This window comes from Cygnus atratus, chromosome 15 (assembly GCF_013377495.2).
Source record: "Cygnus atratus isolate AKBS03 ecotype Queensland, Australia chromosome 15, CAtr_DNAZoo_HiC_assembly, whole genome shotgun sequence".
Taxonomy (NCBI): Eukaryota; Metazoa; Chordata; class Aves; order Anseriformes; family Anatidae; genus Cygnus; species Cygnus atratus.
In genome coordinates this window covers 3,632,510-3,653,018 of record NC_066376.1, presented here as the reverse complement: position 1 = coordinate 3,653,018, position 20,509 = coordinate 3,632,510, and the positions used below count along the sequence as shown (strand labels likewise).

General features: G+C 59.3%; 1 protein-coding gene across 1 annotated transcript in view; it reads right to left on the bottom strand.

The window, feature by feature from the left end:
* LOC118256503 (ATP-sensitive inward rectifier potassium channel 12) overlaps positions 1–19,741 on the bottom strand; it is a 35,717-nt gene extending 15,976 nt beyond the window's left edge. The window contains exon 1 of the transcript XR_004781254.2: positions 19,591–19,741. The gene's annotated coding sequence lies outside the window, so the exon portion shown is untranslated. The remainder of the gene's footprint in view (positions 1–19,590) is intronic.
* Between the last annotated feature and the right edge of the window lie 768 nt (positions 19,742–20,509).

The following is a 20,509-nucleotide window of genomic DNA, read 5'->3' as shown; positions in this document are numbered from 1 at the left end:
GGGTTACCATGGGCACGAACTATTTTAAAAGCCATCACACGGAGTGATGCTGCCTGTACCTTGGGGTTAGAGGCAGAGGGGGACTGATCTGGAGCCCCTTCAGCCCCAGACTGCGGCAGGACTGACCTGCACCTCCCACCACCTTCACCCACCCTGCCTCCTCCTGCACCTGGCTCACCCAGCCCAGGCTCCCATCGAGGTCTCGTCCCCAAATCCCATTAAGGGGAAGCCCAAAGTGGGTTTTCCCATGCTCTCAGCCAACGTAAACCTCCCCAGGAGCCGTGTCTCCAGCTCAAGGGAAATCTCATGTGTGGGCAGAGCCGGCGCCCAGGAAATGTTTATCCTGAGCAGGGAGCACCGGGGAAGGTGACACGGGAAGGTGCCATGGGAAGCTGCCACGGTGCCAGGCTGGGCGCAATGGGGCTGCCAGCTGGAGCAGGTGGAGCTGCTATCACCCCAAAGGGAGCAATGCTGAGCTGCTCAGCACCAGCTTCCCGTTGGGAAATCTGCACCTTTCCATGCTGGAGAAGAGCAGGATGAACGCGAGAGACAGCTGGGGACATTTGGGTCCCTCCAGCAAGGGGGCAGAGGACACGAGCAAGGCTGCACCATGAACCACCACGGAGCAGGCACCGCCACTCTCGTGTAAGCATCCTGTTTTTTTTGAGCTTTACAAACCCAACCATTCACACTCCAGCCAAGCTCCAGCAATTCCTCAGCTCTTGGTTAGAAGCACAGTCCATCCTCAGTCTCCCAAATCATTTCCCAGCTCCTTCGCCATGCCAGGACAGAACTGCAACTTCCACCCCAGAAGCAGCTGCGTTTCCACTTCCCCTTGGCATCGCGTTGTCAGCAGAGCCCAAACCACAGTCCTCGAGCCCAGGAGGATGGGGACAGGGGACAGACAAGCCACGCTCGGGCAGAGCCGCCCTCCGAGCCCTACTTACCCCACACTGGAGGCAGCACGAGTGGCCGAGCCGGGGACGAGGCAGATGCTGAGCCCGACGCTGCGGCCGGCGGGGACTTCGCCTCGCTCCCGGCTAATTGCTGCAGGCTCAGATTTCAGCCACTCCTTTTCCCTACATGTCCAGGATCTGGCACCTCAGCTGCGGCCGTGGGGAGCCAGCGGCAGAGAGGGGGGACGCTCGCCCTCGGTGCGATTGCTAATGGTAGGGAGCGAAGCGGCGGTCGTGGAGAAGGGAGAGCCTTTGGCGGTGGAAAGGCTGAGATACTTCAGCGGGAACGTGCTCAGGATATGGCTGGTCTCAGGGGAATGGAAGAGGAGCAGCTTGAAAGGGATTGCAGAGGTTTTCAGGAGGCGAAGGAGCAGCCTGGAGGATGCAACAAATTCGAACACGGGGGATCGGACACCAGGCAGGGGCAAGGCAAGCGGTGGCCCAAGGCAGGACTTTGGTTCTTTGAACTTGCAATTTAATGTCAGCCGTGATCCAAAAGACATCTTCAAGCCTTCCCCAGGGGAAGAAGAAAAGCCACCTTCCTTTTCTGTTGGGGCTGATAAGCATGCACAGTATTGCCTGGCATCTCCAAGACGAAAGGGGCCTTTGCACAGCTTTGCTGCTCCCATCCTTCCCCCGGCTCAGGGCTCTGCCCACTCCAAGAGTTTCCCTGCCCTTCACATCCTCCCAGGGCTCCCTGTAAGGGTGCCATTCCCCATCGGAGGAGTTTCCTTCCTGGGGATACCTGGCAAGATGCTGGGCTGGGGAGCGCTGGGTTTCTGGACTCCCCAGCCCACTGTACCATCACTGGGCAGCCAAGCACCCCCAGACTGCAGAAACAACCCCAAAACCCCAATATCCAACTGGACAGCGTATTTGGGGCACAAGACAAGATCTTTATCTGATGCAGGGAAGATTTAGTGCAGGAGTTGTGTAATGCCAGGGGGGCTTGCTGCTCCCCGGCCCCCTCCGCCATCAGGGATCAGCAGCTCCATTAATCCCCCTCGTTCCCTGCCCGTGGGTACCAGCCCCAGGGGCCCGGCAGCAAGACATCAAATCCCTGCCCAATTTTGGCATCTGCCAGGCTGGGACCACGCAAGCTCAGGCACCCGCCTCATTTGGGAAGCCCTGCTCAAACGGGGATCGCTACAAAGGCAGATGTAGAAGTCCCTAAAATAGCTCCATTCTCATTATTTCTGTGCCCCAGCCTCGGGCGCTCCCGTGCATCGCTTGGTTAAGGGGCCTGCAGCTGCAGACAGGGCGAGCAGAGAGACTGGGGCATTTAAAATGTCATTTTTAAGCCAGTGAGGCTCGGCGCACACCCAGCTGCTTTGCTCCTCTGCCCGTTTGCACAGCCCAGGTCAGTATTCGGGTGGCTTGCACAGGTGCACTCTGCAGGATCAGAAAAGCACTGAAGTAGAAGCCAGGAATACTTTCTTTTTGGCCAGCCCTATAAAAACAACTTCCATGTGTGCTCCTGGGCGACCCCACAACAAACAGGGCAAGTGCAAAGCTCGGTGTTGTGAGCCCACACACCACTGTGCGTGCATGCACGGCTCTGTGAGACGCAAGGCATCATTCCCCCAGCAACCAAAAACCAGAACGGGAAGATTTGTGGGGCAAAGACAACAGCACGCTGCTGGCTACCTAACCCTGAGGCCCTGGTCATGCTTCCCAACACCTTTTGGAGATGCAGACCTGGATGTCGCACAGCACCCCAGCACGGCGGGGTGGCCACAGTGGCATCGGGTGGGCACGGAGGGCAGGAGCCTGGCGCTGGGGCAGGGGGCAGCCCGGTGGGATGGGGAGAGGTGCCCCCGGCGAGCAGCCACGTGCAGTTACACAACACTGCCCTGTGCTGCGTGCATGGGCTCGTATCGACGCGGCCCCAGCCGCCCTCCAACAGCCCCCGGGGAGGTAACTTTGTGAGCAGCCTAAATGCAGGCGCACGTGAGCACGGGGCCCCGAACTCCCGCGGTGGGTGCCAGTGATATTCGGGGCTCAGCCTGCCCTGGTTGGGCCGTGCCGGGGGTTGGGGGGGGGGGCAGGACATGGGGGTGCTGAGCCAATACCGGTTAATGCATAGCGTGGACCCAGCCCAAGGGGTTGGGGGATGTGAAGGAGCAGCCTGGAGGGTGCAACAAATTCAGATCCGGGGGATGTGGCACCAGACAGGGGCAAGGCAGGTGGTGGCCACAGGCAGGACCTTGGTTCTCTGAGTCTGCGGTCTGATGATGGGCATGGCCCAAAAAGCATCTTCAAGCCTTTCCCCAGGGATGGAAGAAAAATCAGCCTGCTTTGCTGCTGGGGGTGAGAAAAAACACTCCCCCCAGTGCTCACACCGACAACAAGGAGCCCTCTGCTAGCAGAGCAGCAGGGTGGAGCAGGGATGCTCTTGTCCATAGGGAAGGGGAAACTGAGGCACGGCCTGGGACTGGCTGCAGCCCGTGCCACCACCTCCCCCCAGCCTGGCCGGGCCGAGCTGGAGGTATTTATAAAGCCGATAAGGGAGCAGAAAGAATTTTCCAAACGCCGAAGTTACGTAACCCCAACTCGCCCTCCACTTCTGTCGTTTATAATTAGAGGGTTGGTGGGGTGGGGGGACCTCTGGCATGGGTACTGGGACTGGTATTGCCCCAAAAGCCTTCATCCTCCTCTCCCTCGCCGCAGGAGGTCCCCAGAGTTGTGCCGCCACTGTGACCCCACTGGTCCCCCAGTGCTCATGGCATTGTGGTTGGTTTGGAGTGGGGGAACCCAGATTTTCAGCTGGGATCAGGTTGGCCAAATCCCGCGTGTGCACAGCTGCTGGGGTGCGCACACCCCGTCCGTCCCATCCCAGAACACGTTGGGTATCGGGGCTGGTGACAGCCCGAGCACAGCTGACATTGCCACGGTGACTTGAACGCTGCTGCTTGGAGGACTCAGGCAGAGATGCTGCACCAGCATGTGTCCCAGAAAAGTTCTACCCCCCCCCTCAACACCTGTGGGTACCCCCAGCCCTCCACCATCCCCTTTTCCACCGTTTCTTCCCTCATTTCAGCCCCTGGCAGCTTCCAAAACATCCTCGGTCACCTCGCTGCCTCCACCGGCCGTGCCTCAGTTTCCCCAGCCCCGCTGCTGGCAGGGTCCCCTCCCCGGGGTGTTTTTCTCTCGCCCAACTTGGGCCAAGCCGGCGGAGTCGGAGGGATGCTGAGCAAAGGCTCCGTCGCTGTGGCAACCCGCCGCGCTGTCTCCAGGCGACCGCCCGAGCGCAGGGATGCTGCAGAGCTGCTCCGAAGGCACAGCAAGAGGGACCGGGGCGGGGGAGGTTTCCACGGGGCTGCACCCCGCTTCCACCCTCCTATCAAAGCTACGGCCTGGACTTTTGTTAAAAAAAAAAAAAAAAAAATGTATTAAAAGGTCATATTTCCACCGCTTCATCTCCGGCGGCCGGCTGAGCTCCGAAAAGCTCGCAGCACCCCGGGCCGGCTGGCGGCGATGGCAGCAGGATGCTGCGGCCGTGGGGCCCTGCTGTTCTCAGGGACACCTGCAGGGCTATGGAAATAATTGCTGGTAATAAGCCCGTTAGCCTCTTAACCCTCATTAAGCAGCTTAGGGGGGACACGCACTGTTCTACGCAAACCCGCCGGCGGAGAAGGCCCTTGGCAGGGCAAAGGGGCGTTAGGGCTGGGGATGGGATTGCGGAGGGTGCCGGGAGGTAGTGGTGGGGGACCCGGCCCTCTCACCCCCCCGGTGAGCTCCCATCCCATATCCAGCCCCCCCTGTGCTGTTTATCAGCCAGGAGAGCGGGCAGGGGCGGTGAGGACAGGTGGCACATGGGTGTGATGAGTGGGGCAGGTCTCAGCCCCAGCGCCGGCAAGGGGAGCGGGGCGCTGCGCAGCCAGCACCGTGCACCGTGGGTGGGAGAGGAGCAGGACTCTTCTAATCATGCCAGTTGGAAAAGGTCCCATTTTTGCATTTGCTAAATTAAAGGATGTCATCATCTGATGCCGAGTGCAAGCTCCCTTGGAAATTCAAGCTAATGACAGCAAAGAAAATGAGTTGAAACCAGAGCACAGGCGTTCCCACGTTACCCAGCCACGCCAGCACTGCCCAGCCAGGACCGTGGCAGGGTTTAGATGACAGCTTGCAAAGCACCAACCATCAGAAATATCTCCACGTTCTGCCCCAAAATGCCACCTTGCCCACTCACTCTCCACCAGAAAGCACATTGCTGGCACCCATCAGGCTGGTGAGACCCCCATCCTGCTCCAGACCCCCACAGGGTGCAGATGTCCCTCTTACACAGCTGCAGTGCTCCAGGCAGTGGGTTTGGAGCAGCACAGGGGGACAGGGGATGCCCCACGGTGCCTTCAGAGAGGGGGGACGAGTGTGACGTCGGGATTTCTGCAGGTTTGAGGACGGCCACGGGCAGCTCCTCGGCACCCAGCACCCTGCGGGCGGGCAGCGGGTCCCGGCAGGAGCGGGGACATCCCGCACCGGGTGCACCCCGTGCTGCTGGCACACCGGGCACCCCGTTCCCCGACAGAAATACCTGCGTCAGGCGAGGGCCTCGGTCCCCGCCGCTCTCCAGGATCCGCTGGGGCGTTTCGTGCTGCAGCTGAGCAAAACCACAGGGTGGCTGGTTGGTTGTTTTTTTTTTTTTTTTTTTTTTCCTTTTATAATTTTCTCTGCGAGATAAAATTAAACAAACAAGCCCTTCTGGGAGCACTGCAAGGAAGGGAGCCTGCTTTCCTACAGATGTGCGTGTCCTCAGCAATTACAACCACCGAATTAAGCTTTGCTCGTGGCTGGGACATTTGCAAGATCTCCCCCCGCTGCCTCCTGCGGTTTCGCTGCTAGCAGAGCGGCTCGCTCTGCAGCCTCCTCTCCATGAGGTCATCACCCAAACACTGATTTTTCACAAAAGCAGGGAGAATTGGCTTCTCCCTGACCTCACCGCCTCTCTGTCACAGCCAAGCGGCCTCAAGCGCCAGGCTTTCTCCCGGGGGCCAGGGACGCAGAGCGAGGGGTGCAGGGGATGCTGTGGGCCAAAACCGGGGAGCGGGCTCCCGGCTGCCCCCCAAACCTCCGACAAAAGAGAAACAGCCACGGCACGAGACTTGCAAACACCCTCCAACTTCGCGGCTCGGCACGATTCAGGAGCCACCGCAGAGCCGTTGCCATAGCTTTGCCGACCACCGGTGGGTTTTGCAGCGCAATCTGGACCACGGATCTATGCAAATCCCCAAGGCAGAAGTCTTTATGGAGGCATATGACAACCGAAAAAGAATAGCGCTCAGTGCTCTACTCCCACACGCCACCCCCCAACTTCACCATCATTTAAATCAGTCTTAAGTTGGAAGAATTCAAATCAACACTGTCGTCACAGAGCCAAGCGGAGAGGTGACACAACTTGGATGCTGCCAGGGAAATTGCCCCCCTGAGACTCAAAACCCATCGGCCCATCGCTTTTTGAAACCCCACCAAAGAAAACAAACGAACTGGCAACCTGCTGCCCCCAGCCCTCTGTCCCCTCCGGCCAGGGCTGCGGGACAGATTTCCGACCAGCCTCTCCCCACCAGGACCAGCGGGAGGGGGACCGTGGGGAGAAAAATATCCAAGACATGCTGCTAGGGCTGGAGAGCCACAGTTGGAAAAGAAATCAAAGCTTCCAAAGAAAGAGATGCCCAGAAGATACGCCGTTCCCAGGAGAAGCAGGACGTTCCTCCCCGAGGATGAGGAAGGGGGGAGGAAGGCTCGTGGCACCCATTTTAGCTCTCCGCCTAGGTGCTCAGAGGGCCGTGAGCACGGCAGCCTGCTCGGGCTGCTCCCCCCGCCGTGCAATGCTGCAGACACAGATGGCATCGCAGCTACTGACTTTTGTTGTTGTTTTTACTTTCTTTCTTTAAAAACACGCTTCCAGTTTTGGGGGAAAGGTTGCTCAGTCCTGCCAGCAGCCAAGCAGATGCAAAGCCGTGCTCCAGGCTCCCGGACACCTCCCTGGCTTCATGCACCATGCGCCCAGACCCTCGGGGGCTCTCATCAGTCATCTGGGGAAGGAGCTGGTGGAAAATGATACTTGGCTACTGCCAGAAACTCCAAAATCAGGTCCCAGTCCAGTCCAGAGAATAAAGAATCAGCAGTTTAGGTTCTCCTCGTGAATCATTTTTGAGTTGCTCAAGCATCTGGAAGCAAGCGGGGCAGATCATCATGGTGCTGTCACTGTTGCTCCCCCAAAACCAACCAATTCGTCCAGCTCAGCAGTATATCCACGGCAAGCTGTTCCTTCAGGAAGTTTTCTACCTGTGCCGGGGAGGTTCGAACACCCTCGGGCAAAGTGCTGACAGCCTCCTTTGCTGGGAGCGAGCTACCTGCCTCCCCAAAGCACAAGGAGGAGGCTCCTGGGGAGGCTGGTGGGAGAGGAGGACAGGGAGCAAAAGCCGTAAATAACCCCATGGCAAGGAACCGGGAGGAAAAACAGCAAACAGACACCAGGACATGAAAAAAATGGGATCCTTCACAGTGCAAGTAAGCAGAATCCAGCCCAGTCATCGCCTTTCTGTGAGCAGCACAGACCCAGAGCCCTGGGCAGGGTGGGCAGCATGTAACGTGTGGTGCACGGCAAAACCTCAGCCACTCTGCTTCGTTAAAAAGGCAAAGGGAACGGGAAGAGTTAAATTAATGCGCCCGATGGACCGTGCCAACGCAGGGCTGGCCTGGCTCATGGTGTCACCGGCCCCAAACACACAGCGATCCCAACCCAAAGTACCAGCAGGCTGTGAAATAGCCCGTGTTTAAGGCTATCATTATTTGCAATCTGCAGTCCTGGAGAAAAAGGCAGAAAAAGCAACTTCTCATTTTTCCCAATAAACGGGGAATTGCAGACGCTCAGCAAGCAGAGTGGCCAGCAGGTCACAACCGGCAGTGCTGGAGTGATTCATCCTAAACAAGCTCGATTTAGTCAAACCAGCCTGGAATAGCGCAGGAGAGGCAGCCCAGAGCTTTCCCTGCTGCTGCCCCAAGCACCGGGGCCAGCAGAGAGCAGCGCGAGTGGGACCGGCCCCGCAGCCGCTTTTTCCCCTCCACCTCCAGAAAAATGAATGAAAAGCTTCAACCCCAGCTCCTGCATCCTCCCCGTTTCAGGTTACCGCAGCTGAGCAACCAAAACACGTTGAAGAGGATTTATTTCCTCCTCTCACCCCAGCCCATCCTCCCCGGAGCACATCGGTCCCCATCCCCAAAGGCTCTCTAGCGGAGCTGGGTACCGCTCCGCAGCATCCCCTTGGCAGGTTTTCCTCCAGCAAGTCAGCGAGAGCCGCCTCAGCTTTGCTTGCGTGTAACTTATTATTAAAGCTGAGCAAATAATTCAGGGCGAAAACTCCAGGAACGATGTTTCGCCTTTTCATTTTCTGCTCTCGAGCTGTCTGCAATTTCCCCGGTGCTTGCAGATGATTTAAAGACCTGTCTCCGGACGGGAGCGCCGTGCTGCGACGCTGCCTGTGAGTGGTTGATGGCCCAAATTTCACGTGGGCAGATGAGGACAAGCTGGACACGCAAGGATGGATGAGTCTTTCCTGGTACCCTAATTAGGCGAGCAGGATTTGCAAGTGGGCTTCTGGGTGTCTTTCTGCGTCCGAGCCCTGCTTTATGTGAGCAGCAGTGCTCGAGCCCGTAACAAATCCTGCCTCAGAGTGTGGTGGGGCTGTAACCTGAAAAAATGCTAAAGCCAGAGGAAAACAAGGCGGTGAAATGCAAACACTGGGGCAGGCGCTGTGTGCTGGCCACCCTGAGCTATCGATTGCTGGTTCGTTAGTCAACGACTGCTTTGCGTTATGGCTGATCGATCTTCCAGCCGAAGCTCCCCACCCGGGCACAAGATTTCCAGGCAGCACCTTGCTCCCCGCAGGACACAGCGCCCTGCCCTGCCTCCTTGCCCCCCTCAGCACCACTAAGGGCAGGGGAAGGACGCGAGCAGGATGCAACCACGGTGCGGGCAGCTCTGAGCTCCCAGCGCCGCAGCCAGCCCAGGCGCTCGCTTCCTCGTTAGCGGAAAGGTTGGGGAGAAAGGAGCGGCTCTCTGCAAGCTCCCCATGGGGCTCACATGATGCAGGCTGGCAAGGGCAGCCCCTGCAGATGCTCAGGCAAGCACCAGCCAAAATAAAATAAAATAAAATAAGCGCAGAGAGCCTGGCTGCTGATGGCAGGTATGTTCTCCGGGCGCTTGGGGCCGGGGGCAGGATGCAGCCCCCGGAGAAGCCCTTAAAGCACACCGTCCCCAGACCCCTGCTGCCATCTGGTTTGTGCGTTTTTGGGATGGGGCAGAAGGATCCCATGGACCCGCTTCTGAAAAGAGCCCCCAGAACAGCTCATGGGGGGGACGGAGAGGGGACGTTTCATGCCCCACAGCATCCAACAGGGGATGGGGACACTTTGGGGCCATTCCAGGTGGCTGAGCCTGGGGCTCCATTAGTCCCTGCTGGAAACTCCCCAAAGTCTCCGCTGAGCCGGACAGCTTTCTCCTCCCGTTGTGTAATTGCACTTTGTCAAGCGAACCCAGCCGACGGCGACGCATTTTCTCCAGCCTCGCTGCTATTCTGCCACGTTTGCCTTATTCTTTTGCCTCCACCCGGACAGTTGCCGAAGCACCCAGGAAGGGAAAGGAGAGGAAAACCCAGTTCTTGTCCCACCCGTAAAGCAAAACCCAGGATTAAAAATGGGGAAGAGAAGCACAGGCTGGTGTCAGGTGCCTCTCCCCAGCCCGTCCCCTCCCGGTTTGCCTGTGGGGGTTTGACAAAAGTGCTTTTCGGCTGACAAAATGATTACAGGGTGCCGAGACAGTAAGTTGCACATGGATTTCTTCCTGCATTTCAAGCAGGGCAAGGACACGGCTGCGAAAACAGCTGCACTTCTGGAGGGGTCGCAGTACCAGGGGAGAGAGGGGGTGGCAGAAGGGGGGATTTGGGGAGAGGAGGAAGGAGGGATGTTTTCTGCTTGGGAAAAGGCAAGGAGCGAGCAGGTGGCAGCGTGCACGAATGTGCAAAGGCAAAGACAAGTGGAGACGCATGTCCCTGTTGGAGCAGGGACATGTCTGGGGGGATGCTGGTGCTGCCGCCTGGACCAGCCCGAGGTGGGAAGGGGGCAAGCAGGAGCTGCTGCTCCCAACAGAGTCAGATCCATCATTCTTGCTGCAATGTGGGGCTTGGGCAGCAGCAGCACTAGGAGAGCTCCTGGCAGGAACAATGAGCAAATGGCCCGTAGCGGGGTGCCCGGCACGCACTTGGACTCCCCGTGCCTGCAAGCAGTGGGTGCTGGGCAGGGGGGAGGAGGAGAGGAGGATTTCAGATCCAAACTCAATCTGTTGGAGAACTTGGCCTGCTCCCCGTCAAGCTGAAAATAGCACATATGTAAGTACGTGCATGCAGTGCTGGCTGTGTCCTCGCCGAGCGCTTCCTTCCTGCTGTGCTCCGCTGCCGCGTCCTAGCCCCCGGCCCCGCTCACGGGCACGAGCTTTTGGCTCGAGGCAAAGAGCATCCTCGTTTCACCAGAGCACGAGGTGTTTCGGCAGCCCTGGTGAGGCACAGCCACAGGGCCCTGGGCACCCTTTGCAGTCCCATTGCTCTGGTGATGCTCAGCGTGCGCAGAGCTGCAGCTCGGTCCTTTCACCTTCAGCCGCTTTCTGCCTCCGGCAGGAGGTCTGCCCGGCGAGGTGTCCCGCGGCAGCAGCCTCACCACCATCATCTGGAGCAGGCGAGGATGAGCATGGCTCACGGCAGGAGATGTGTTTTATTAGAAACAAGCAGCTGGCTCCAGCCCCGCGCGGCCGCCGGGCCGGGCGCAGGATGCGGCCGTGCGGAGCTGTGCTGGAGCACGCACGAGTGCCCGGACAGCTGCCACGGCAGGCAGGGAACCTCTGCAAGCCCCCAGCACTGCTGGGATGTTGGTCACGGTGCAGAGCAGAGCTTGGGCAAAGCCTCTCCCTGCCCTGCTTTGAATCCCCCCCTAAGGAAATATCCAGGACAAGCAGTCCAGGATGGAGGAAATACAGAATTTCTATCAACAAGGCTTATGGGGTGATTCCTGGGGATCTAGTAAGTGTGACAAAGCAAACAACACGGGGGGCTGGGGAGGGACATAAAGGCAACCCACACGGACACTGCATGTATGGCACAAGACAGCTTGCTATCAGTTTTATAAGCACATAGGTCGGGCTCAGCGTGTCGGGGTACTTTACAGCCACTATATGGTCATCTCCTAACTAAATAGAGACAGAGCAGCCCCCAGCATTTCAGGCACGGCCCTATTGCCAAAGCAGCGCCCAGCGGGAGGGGAATGGCTGTGCAGAAATGCATTTATCCCCCCAAAAGCTCTGCTCCGCTGGGCCGCTGCATTACGGCGGTGTCTGATGCGCTGCGGCGCGGCAGAGCCTGGCTGGAACCTGCAGAGCCGGGTGCAGGGGATGGCACCGGCTGGGGCAGAAACCAAGCAGAGCTCTAAAACGCACTCACATCCACCAAAAACGCTCCTGAGCATCGCCCAAACCCCACTTCTTTCCGAAGGCCTCTGAGGACTGGCATTAGAGAGCGTGTGGTATCAGCTCTCCTGAAACAAAGCCATTGTGGTTGAGCCAGGATCCTTATTAATTCTTTCCTCTCTTTAATTTCCAATTTTTCTTGGTTCCCTTTGCAATTGCTCAGGCAGGCGTTGGGTGGGGGCCCCGTCACCGCCAGCCCGTGTCCCTGCGGCACGGTGCCCCGAGGCCACCCGCGGTGTCGCTCTGTGACACTGGGATGTGGCAGTGGCAGCCCCAAAATGACACCCTGGGGCTCAGGTGGCCAGGCAGCGCGGCCACCCCCCAGCTGGGACAGGACACAATTTGCTAAAAACATCCATTTTTTTCCCCAAACAGTGTCCTCAAGGACAGACTGCAGGGCTGGGACAGGACCCTTTGGGTGCCACAAAGCCCACCCCAGCCGTCACCTTGTCCCCCTCCGCCTGCAGCACCCGTCTCAGCTGACACATTTCCCCCTCCACCTTTGGGTGCCCCATCTCCCCTCACCCCCAGGCCCCCCAAAAATCACCGATTTCCCCGTTGCAGCCTGCACAAGGCACCCCTGCCATCCCCTCCAGCACCGGCCCAGCAGCGCCCATCGCCGCCGATGCCACCGACGTGTCCCCAAATCCCGGGGGGGGCCTTGCGGTGCCCACCCGGCAGCGGTTACATAAACCAGAGCCGGGGCTGTTTTCATTTGTGCTGCCTCCAGCGCCGCGCTCTTCAACTTTATTTGCATAACAAATAATTAATAATAATTAATGACTGGGAGAGCGGTGCGCCTTGCCAGATTGTGCTAATTAGCGAAGAGGCGCAATTGCAAGAGCGAAGGCAGGAGTCCCACGGCCCTGCCGGCGAGGAGGAGGAGGAGGGTGGTAGTGGGATGGTCAGCGATGCTTGCGGGGTTTTCTGGGGGGGTTGTGAAGGGTGTCCACGCACGGGTGCCTCAACGTGGGTGCGTGGAGCACCCCCCCTGCCCCGACACGTCCCCCCACCTTCCCGCATGCATGCCGCCGCGCCGCGTCCAGCGCCTGGCTTTCTCCCGGCCCTTATTAGAGCCCGGGACAACACTGCCTGCTTGTCCGGTGGTGGCACCGCTCCATGCAATTAACGAGGAGAAAGACGACAGCTCGTTGCACAAAAGCCTTTGCTCCAGCCGCAGCGAGGGGGAGAAGGGGGCAGGGGGCACGGGGCTCGTTCCCCACCATGCATGAGCCATCCAGAGGATGGGACCCTCTGGGGACAGGAGGTTTTGGGGGGGGCGATAGGTTTTTGGGGCTCGTGGATGACCCTCTGTGGGGCACCAGCGGTCCCTGGTTCCCCTTAATCCCCATCTGTGCCCCCATGTCCCATGAAGGGGTTGTCACCTCTAAAGTCATTTCAGCTTCTTATGGGTCTGCGCCTCTGTATTTTGGGGTGTCGGTGACACGGTGGTGGCTCCCTGTGCTTTCTGTCCCCTGGGGTGGGGGTGCTGCCCTGCAAAGGGCACCCTGGGGAGGAAAATCTCAGGCAATTGGGGTGTGGAAAGGAGCGGAGAGGAAAGGAAAGGAAAGGAAAGGAAAGGAAAGGAAAGGAAAGGAAAGGAAAGGAAAGGAAAGGAAAGGAAAGGAAAGGAAAGGAAAGGAAAGGAAAGGAAAGGAAAGGAAAGGAAAGGAAAGGAAAGGAAAGGAGAGGAAAGGAGAGGAAAGGAGAGGAAAGGAGAGGAAAGGAGAGGAGAGGAGAGGAGAGGAGAGGAGAGGAGAGGAGAGGAGAGGAGAGGAGAGGAGAGGAGAGGAGAGGAGAGGAGAGGAGAGGAGAGGAGAGGAGAGGAGAGGAGAGGAGAGGAGAGGAGAGGAGAGGAAAGGAAAGGAAAGGAAAGGAAAGGAAAGGAAAGGAAAGGAAAGGAAAGGAAAGGAAAGGAAAGGAAAGGAAAGGAAAGGAAAGGAAAGGAAAGGAAAGGAAAGGAAAGGAAAGGAAAGGAAAGGAAAGGAGAATCAGAGTCTCTCGCCTTTCAGGTGCTCAAGCACTAGCTGCTTACTCCTGTATCACACAGAAGCACCCGTGTGTGTGCACAGAGCAGCAGGGTGTCACGACAAGAAGCAGACAAAGCCCCCAGGCCCTTGCTGACCCGTGCCAGCCCGCGGGCAGCAGGGTCTTCTCCTCCTGGGGAGAAGAGGAGAAGAGGGGACGGAGCCCAGCCCAGCATGATCCCCTCCAGCCCCCTCCAGAGCCCGCTGGGGCCAGCCTGCCTCCCTTAACCCTTTAGCAGCAGCTGGGACAAGCCCTCGGTGCCAGCACTCGCTCAGCACCGCTCCACGGCAGCTCCACGCCAGCCCTGGCCGTACAGCACCACGAGAGCGGAGCTGCGCGCAACTCCGCTTCGGGGCCTCTCCTCGCTGAACTGTAATTCCTTCGCCTCGCTGAATTGCTTCCCCTTCAGCACCACACATAATCCATCGCGCTGTAATTATACGGGAATTTGATGCATTTATAAGATGCACTTAATTCATCAGCCCCTTTAAGCACGTTGTCATTACAGCCTGCAGCGCGGTGGGAAGGATGACTCGCTGTCAGATGGAGATTAGCTGGCCCCCGGGTGTGATGAGTCGGAGGGCGTTCTCAGCCCGGCACGCTGAGCACCAGGGGGGCCCTTTGGGGCCCCCCCAGGATGAGAGACCTCCATTTGGGAAGGCCAAAACTGGCACGAAAAGAGTAGCTGCTACCCAAGGCTTATTTTTCCTGGCATTTCTTTCAGTGGCTCACGTCCAGACGTGTCCTAAAAGGGAACCAAAGGCCTTTGAGCCTTTTGCAGCGAGGACAAAGCCATGATTTTCCCGGCCCAGGCGGGAGGGATTCGATCACAGAAGCCCTTGTTCCCCCTGCTTCGGGGCGCGGGGTCCCTGTGACATGCGGCCGGGAGGGGACAGCGGGGTGGGTGGGTGGCTCCAGAGGGTGCCTGGGCACCTCCCACCCAAAAAATGCTGGCACGGGCTGAGCCTCAGCATGGGAGGGGACAGGGGACGGTCACCACGCAGGCTCGGTCACCAAGGGGCATCCCCAGTGGCCTCAGGGGCCACCGGGGTGCTTGGGGCACACTGCTGGGTGACACCACATTTTTTGCATTGGTGCCACATTCGGGTTTTCCAGCCCAGAGGGACGCCCTGCGCTGCCCTGCCGGGTGTCCCCAAGGGTGTCAGCCACGGGAGGTGGCATCCTGCCCAACCATGGGGGTGGGACAGGGACCCCGCAGCGCTGGGTGACCCCGCACCATCAGGACAGAGCTGGGGAGGCCCTGCACGCCTCCGTGCCCAAATCCTGCTCCTGCCTCCCACGGGTTGTGCTGGAACAGAGCTGAAGGGGGACACTGGGGGAGTGCCACCACGAGCACCGGGGCCACCTGCATCTCCTGTCCCCAGGGCAGCTCCCAGGTATGCATTTCTCTGCCATCAGTCCCAGTGATGCGCTGGCCCCCGGCCAGACCACAGCTCAGCCCGACCTGGCACCGAGGCCTTTCCTCTGGGTGCCCTGAGCCCCGTGTGGCCCCGGGGACGCCAGCTGGGGGCAGGAAGGGTGCCGTGGCCAGCGTGTGATCCCTGCCCAGCCTCCTGTCCCCACGCCACTGGGTCACGGCACGTGTGGCAAGCTCCAGAGCTGCACCTCGCTGCACAGATGCTGCCCAGCACGGTGCCAGCACAAGGGGCTGGCGATGTCCCGTGTCCCCACCCAGAGGAGGACCCCGCTTCCTGCTCCTCCTTGCCATGGGAGTCCCATCGCTCCGCCCGGCTGTGCTCGCACCCTGCCTCAGTTTCCCCGTTTGCACAGTGGGGGATTTCTCTCTGAGAAGGGCAGAGAAGTGAGCGCAGATGTCGGTGGGGTCCCTGTGCACCCTCCCCACCCGGACACCCTGCACCTAGGACCGGGGCAGGACCCTCTCCTCTGCCCCCCTCCCCATCCCCTCCATCCCCAGGGTGCTGCCACCCCAGAGGGATTTCAGTTCCCAGGGTGGCAGAAGGAAACTACCCAAAGCGGCCCTGCCAACCACCCCCCCGCCAGCTGCCGCCCACCCTCCAGGGCTCACCTGCCCCCGGAGCATCCCCTCCTTGTCCCCAAAATGCAAACCCCCGGGGACATGGGGACACGGGGACATGGGCTCGGCGCCGCAGCTCTGCCGGTGGCAGTGGCGGCTGAGCAGAGCAGACTGCAGCACGGCCGTTACGTAAGCCCGAGCTGGCTCTGGGGATGTAGGACACCGGGGCTGTCCCCCGGCCCACCCGGGGGTGTCCCCCCCCCCACCCCACCTCGGTCCCCGAGGCTCGCGGAGCACCGTGGGGATCCCCAGCCCCTCAGCCTGTGCTGCGAGGGGTGCGGGGGGCTCGGGGTGGCCCTGTGGAAGGTGGTGGCAGGGGGCAGCAGTAGGGGGATGTGGGGGGGGGCACAAGGGTGGTGGTGCTGTGGGGTGGGAGGTGGTGGGCGCTGCGCCCACACCCCACTGAGCCCCCCCCGTGTTCCTTGGCCATGACCTCGCAGCTGAAAGCATGGGAACAGAGCCCGGTGGCCAGGCTGGGGCTCCTGGGTGCTGTCACCCTCCAGGTGACTCAGGGAGCAGGACGAACACCAGCTGGGGGGGCACAGGATCCCGGCCTCACTCCCAGCCTGCTTCCACCCGCTATGGGTACGTCCCCGTCCCTGAAACTGCAGAGGGTCAGCCTCCCGGGGTCAGCCTCCTCGGCATTAACATCCCTGGGTCAGCATCCATAGGGACAGAATACCTGGAGTCTGCACCCCTGGGGACAGCACCCCTGGGGACAGCACCCCCCCAGATAGCCTCCCTGGGGACAGCATCCCTGGGGACAGGACCCTTGGCATTAGCATCCCAGGGAGCAGCATCCCTGGTGCCCCCAGCACAAGCTAGGGAGGCAGGATCAGGCCTTTCCAGAGCTAACGAGGAAATCCTTCCCCTGCCCCAATGCCACCTGCCCTGAAGGAAGGGGACAGGGACAAGGGACCCCATGGTCCCCCAGCCGTGTGTCCTCCCCCAGCTTTCCACCAGGCATAGCCTGGACCTGGCCGTTTCCATTTGGGGGGAGGGAAAAAAAATAATCCCAGGCTAAGGCTCCTGGCAATAGGAGATACCAGAACAGGGAATTAATGTTAATTAATTCATAATGACGCCGAGATAGTGATACCAGATGCTTCAAAAGTCCAACGGGGGAATCTGAAAGAGCTCTGCAAAAAAAACCGTCGCCCACCGGCAGCCCTGCCTCGCTGCAAGCTGGGAGCGAGGGAGGGAGCTGGGAACCGGGGATGGGGCCGGGAGCACGAGAGGAACGGTGACAGAGGGTCACGTCCCCACGAGGTGACAGGCACACGGCCAGCCAGAGCTGTGGGGGCAGCACCGGGACCCCCGAGCGCCCTACAGCCCCCAAATCCCACCCTTCTCCCTCCCACCCCAGCTGAGATGCTGCAGCGGGGCCGAGGCCAGCTCCCCGTGCTCTCAGCAGGCAGCAGGACGCGTTTGCATGCTGCGTGCCCGCGGGGCGGATGGATGGATGGATGGACGGGCTCGTGATCCAGGACAGGGACACAGGTCCTTTGCCAGCTGGTGTCCCCACCCTCGGGGGACAAACCCCAGCTCCCGCAGCGGGTCGGCAGCACGGGGAATAGGCACAAACCGGGCCGTTTTCTCCCTTCCCCATCAGTGCCAGCCCTCGCCCTGGCCATGGCCATTGGGTGTTGAACCCAAAATGGGCTGGGCGCAAGCCGAGAGGCGCAGAAGAGACTAGAAATGGGCTGCAGCCCCTGTGCCCCTGCCAGGCAAAGCTGCACACACCAACCCTGCAGAAATCACAGCAGAGCCCCATGCCCATTGCTGCTGGTCCCCTTGCCCCCCCCCCCCCCCCCGACCAATTCTGGGGACTTTTTGCCACCCTCACGGTGACGCAGCAGCACCCACACCCATCGGGACCCCCCCACACCAAAAAAGGAGGCTTGGCAGCACCAGCAGCGGGGCTACGGGAGGTGCCCGAGGCCGCACAGCACCGGCGGTGCTGGAGCAGGATGGTGCTTACATAAGGTGTCTGCGTGCCATGCACCCCAGCACAGCGGGGAGGGGGCCAGACCCGTCTCCCCCCTCGGTGACAGCCCTCCTGGCCCTTCTAGAGGCAGCATCCTCACGGAGCACCTTCCCCATCCTATTTCCTACCCGGCAGAGCTTGGCTGAGGCTCCCCCGCTGCTCAAGCACGTTTAGACCCCAAATCCCGACTCCCACCGGGAAGAAAACGCCGGTTTTAAGCTCACGGTGCCATTGCCTGGAGAGCTCCTGAGAAGTTTCTCTGCAGAGGGGCCGGGTCCCCCCCCCGCTGCCCCCCAGGAGGGAGCTCACGTCGAGCTGCAGCCATGCCCTGAGCATCGCCGAGCGCGCCCGCGCCGTGCCACCGCCTGGGGACCGCCGCCATCCCGCTGGGGTCACCTCAGGGCTCCGAAAAAATCCACCTTAAATTCATAGGTGAAGCAGCTCTTTCAGGTAAAGACCCAGCAGAGACAACGAGGGATTTTAAAGCGTGTCGTAGATCAGAGGCGAGAGGTAAAGCGGCCTTTAAGGTGCCCGCCCGAGCACAGCCGGTGTTTTACCGAGCTCCTTCGGCGTGTATGGGAATGCTCAGTGTTATTCCAGGCCTGGAAGGAGCCGACAGGGATTTTTATTTTTATTTTTTTAACCTTGTTTTCATTGTTTTCTGGCTTCGTGGCTTTGTGCTCACACAAAGGGAATTTCACCTGCTGTTCAGAACAAAAGGACACGGAAAGTTTTCCAAGCACAGAGAGAGGGATGAGGGGAAGGAGCTCTACAGGAGCAAAACGAGTTGTTGCTGGTTTTTTTGCAGCAAGCTGTAAAATATCCCCGTCCTTCGGTGCCTGCCAGAGGCACACAAGTTCCCTGTCCCCATCGGGCCACCCCAGCAAGATCCCCCAGATGCTGCCGATTGGGGCTGCTCCGATTTGGGGTGCAGGGGGGCCATGGGACAGCGACACGGTCACTTTCTGAGAGCAAAATGCTGCTAAGTGCTTGCCACAGGCCCTATGCCCATGGACAGCTCAACCCCCTGGGAAAAAGCCATCCCCAAAATTCCTGGCCCGGGCCATTTCTGCCAGAGCTTTCCCGACACCAGAGGTGAACAGCGCTAGCAAACGAAGTCATCGGCACGCTTTCTAAGAACAGGAATACAAAAATCCAGACCTCGTCCGCCGACACCACCGCAAAACAGGTGGCTCAGAACCACAAGGGTACGGGGGAGAACCACCCCGATTTGGTGATGTTGTGCTCACATTCACCGCAAAACCGTCCGGGGTTGAATCCTGCTAAGCACACACCATTTTCTCTCTAACACGCTTTGCTCTATAATTAAGAGAGCCTGCTAAAAATACAAACAGCCTCATGCACCCAGAGAAGGCGTGCAGGTGCTGCTAACTGGAGGCACTTTAGCACAGCTCATTTTCTGGACGATTTTACTCGCCTGGCTTGCGCTCAGCGCTGATACTATTACAGTGATGCAATTATGCTGCTGCTGCTGCTGCTGCTGCTGTCGGCGGCGGCTCGCTTTGCTTTTTCCCTGCGCTTTGCAGTTTGCTTTTAAGCACCCCCAGCTCCCGGCTCGCCCCTCTCCAGGCTCACGGGAGCGGGCATCGCGCACGGGCATGTGCGTGCTCGGGGGCACAACCCCGCACGGGCATCTCCGAAAAAAAAACGTCGTGCAAAAGTTTTGGCTGACAAGGCGAGCACGGCACCAGCGCTCCCCGAAAGGCAGCAGGAATCCTCGCCCGCCAGGCAGGGAGGGGGCCCGAGGCATTGGTTTGGTCGTGGTTTTTTTTTTTTTTTTTTTTTGGCAAAGTCGAACCCACCCTGGCATTTAGGGCACGGCCACACACGGGGAGGGGGGCGAGGGTAGGAACTTCACCGGCGAAGCTGCTGCCGTGAAACTTCCCCGTATTATTCCTACGTTAGGGCTGCAATAGGTGGAAGTGATTGACTCACTATGAGACTGCTGTTTTTGCCTCCGACTTGGGATCAGGCAGAGCTACAGGAGCGGGGGAGCCGTGGCGCTGCCGCCCTGGGAGCAGGCACTTACCTCTCACTGCATCGAGCCCCCCGGCCCCGGGTCCTGCAGAGTTAGCTGGCGAGGGACCCCGCATCCGCTGCGGTTTCTCCTAGGACCAGCATTCGGCTGCTGCTTCGTAGGCACAGACCCAACCCTTCCATTGCAACCACACGAAAAAAAAAAAAAATTAAGATCTTCTTCCAAAAGAAAAAAAAAAAAAAAAGAGGGAGCTTAAAAAAAAAAAAAAAAAAAAAAAACAACAAAACACGTTTTTTTTGTTTGGTTTCCCTGGAGAAAAAAAAAAATAGATAAATCCCAGCGGCCAAGAGATCCAGACTCAGGTGAATTTAGCTTCAAACTCCCTCTGCGCTTTCAGAGGCTTCACCCTCAAATGGGCTCTGGAAGATGCTGGGGGCCCCATCGCTGCAAAAGTGTCATCAAATATCCTTCGGGCTCAACTCCGCTCCTGCCCGGGGAGGGAAGACTTCTTCGCTGCTGGATGCGTGCTGTGTAGTTGGCAGGGACCTGCCTGCTTCAGTCTCAGCGTGGAGGGTGGGTTGCTTGCTTGCTCGGTGGTTTGTTGTTTCTTTTTTCTTTTTTTTTTCTTTTTTTCCCTCTGCTATTGGTTTCCTTGCTATCTGATCCTGAGCGAGCGCTGCAGCTCGGCGCTTCCCTGCTTTTCCCCAGCCGTTTGACAGGGAATGAAACGCAGACACCCAGCGAGACAGGCTCCAGCTTCTACAAAGCTCCACTCCCTCCTACCGCCTTTGTCCGTGAACAGCAACTCCTCCAACTCTGCCCGTAGACACAAGTGAACCTCTGCATCAGCACTTTCCTAATGGCTGCTTCGCCCGAGCCCTTCGGCCCTTCTTCTTCCTCGCTTCCTCTCCTCCACCTCGATTTTCCTCCTCCCTTTGATTTTCCCGGCTGAGCAGAGCCCCGGCCGGCG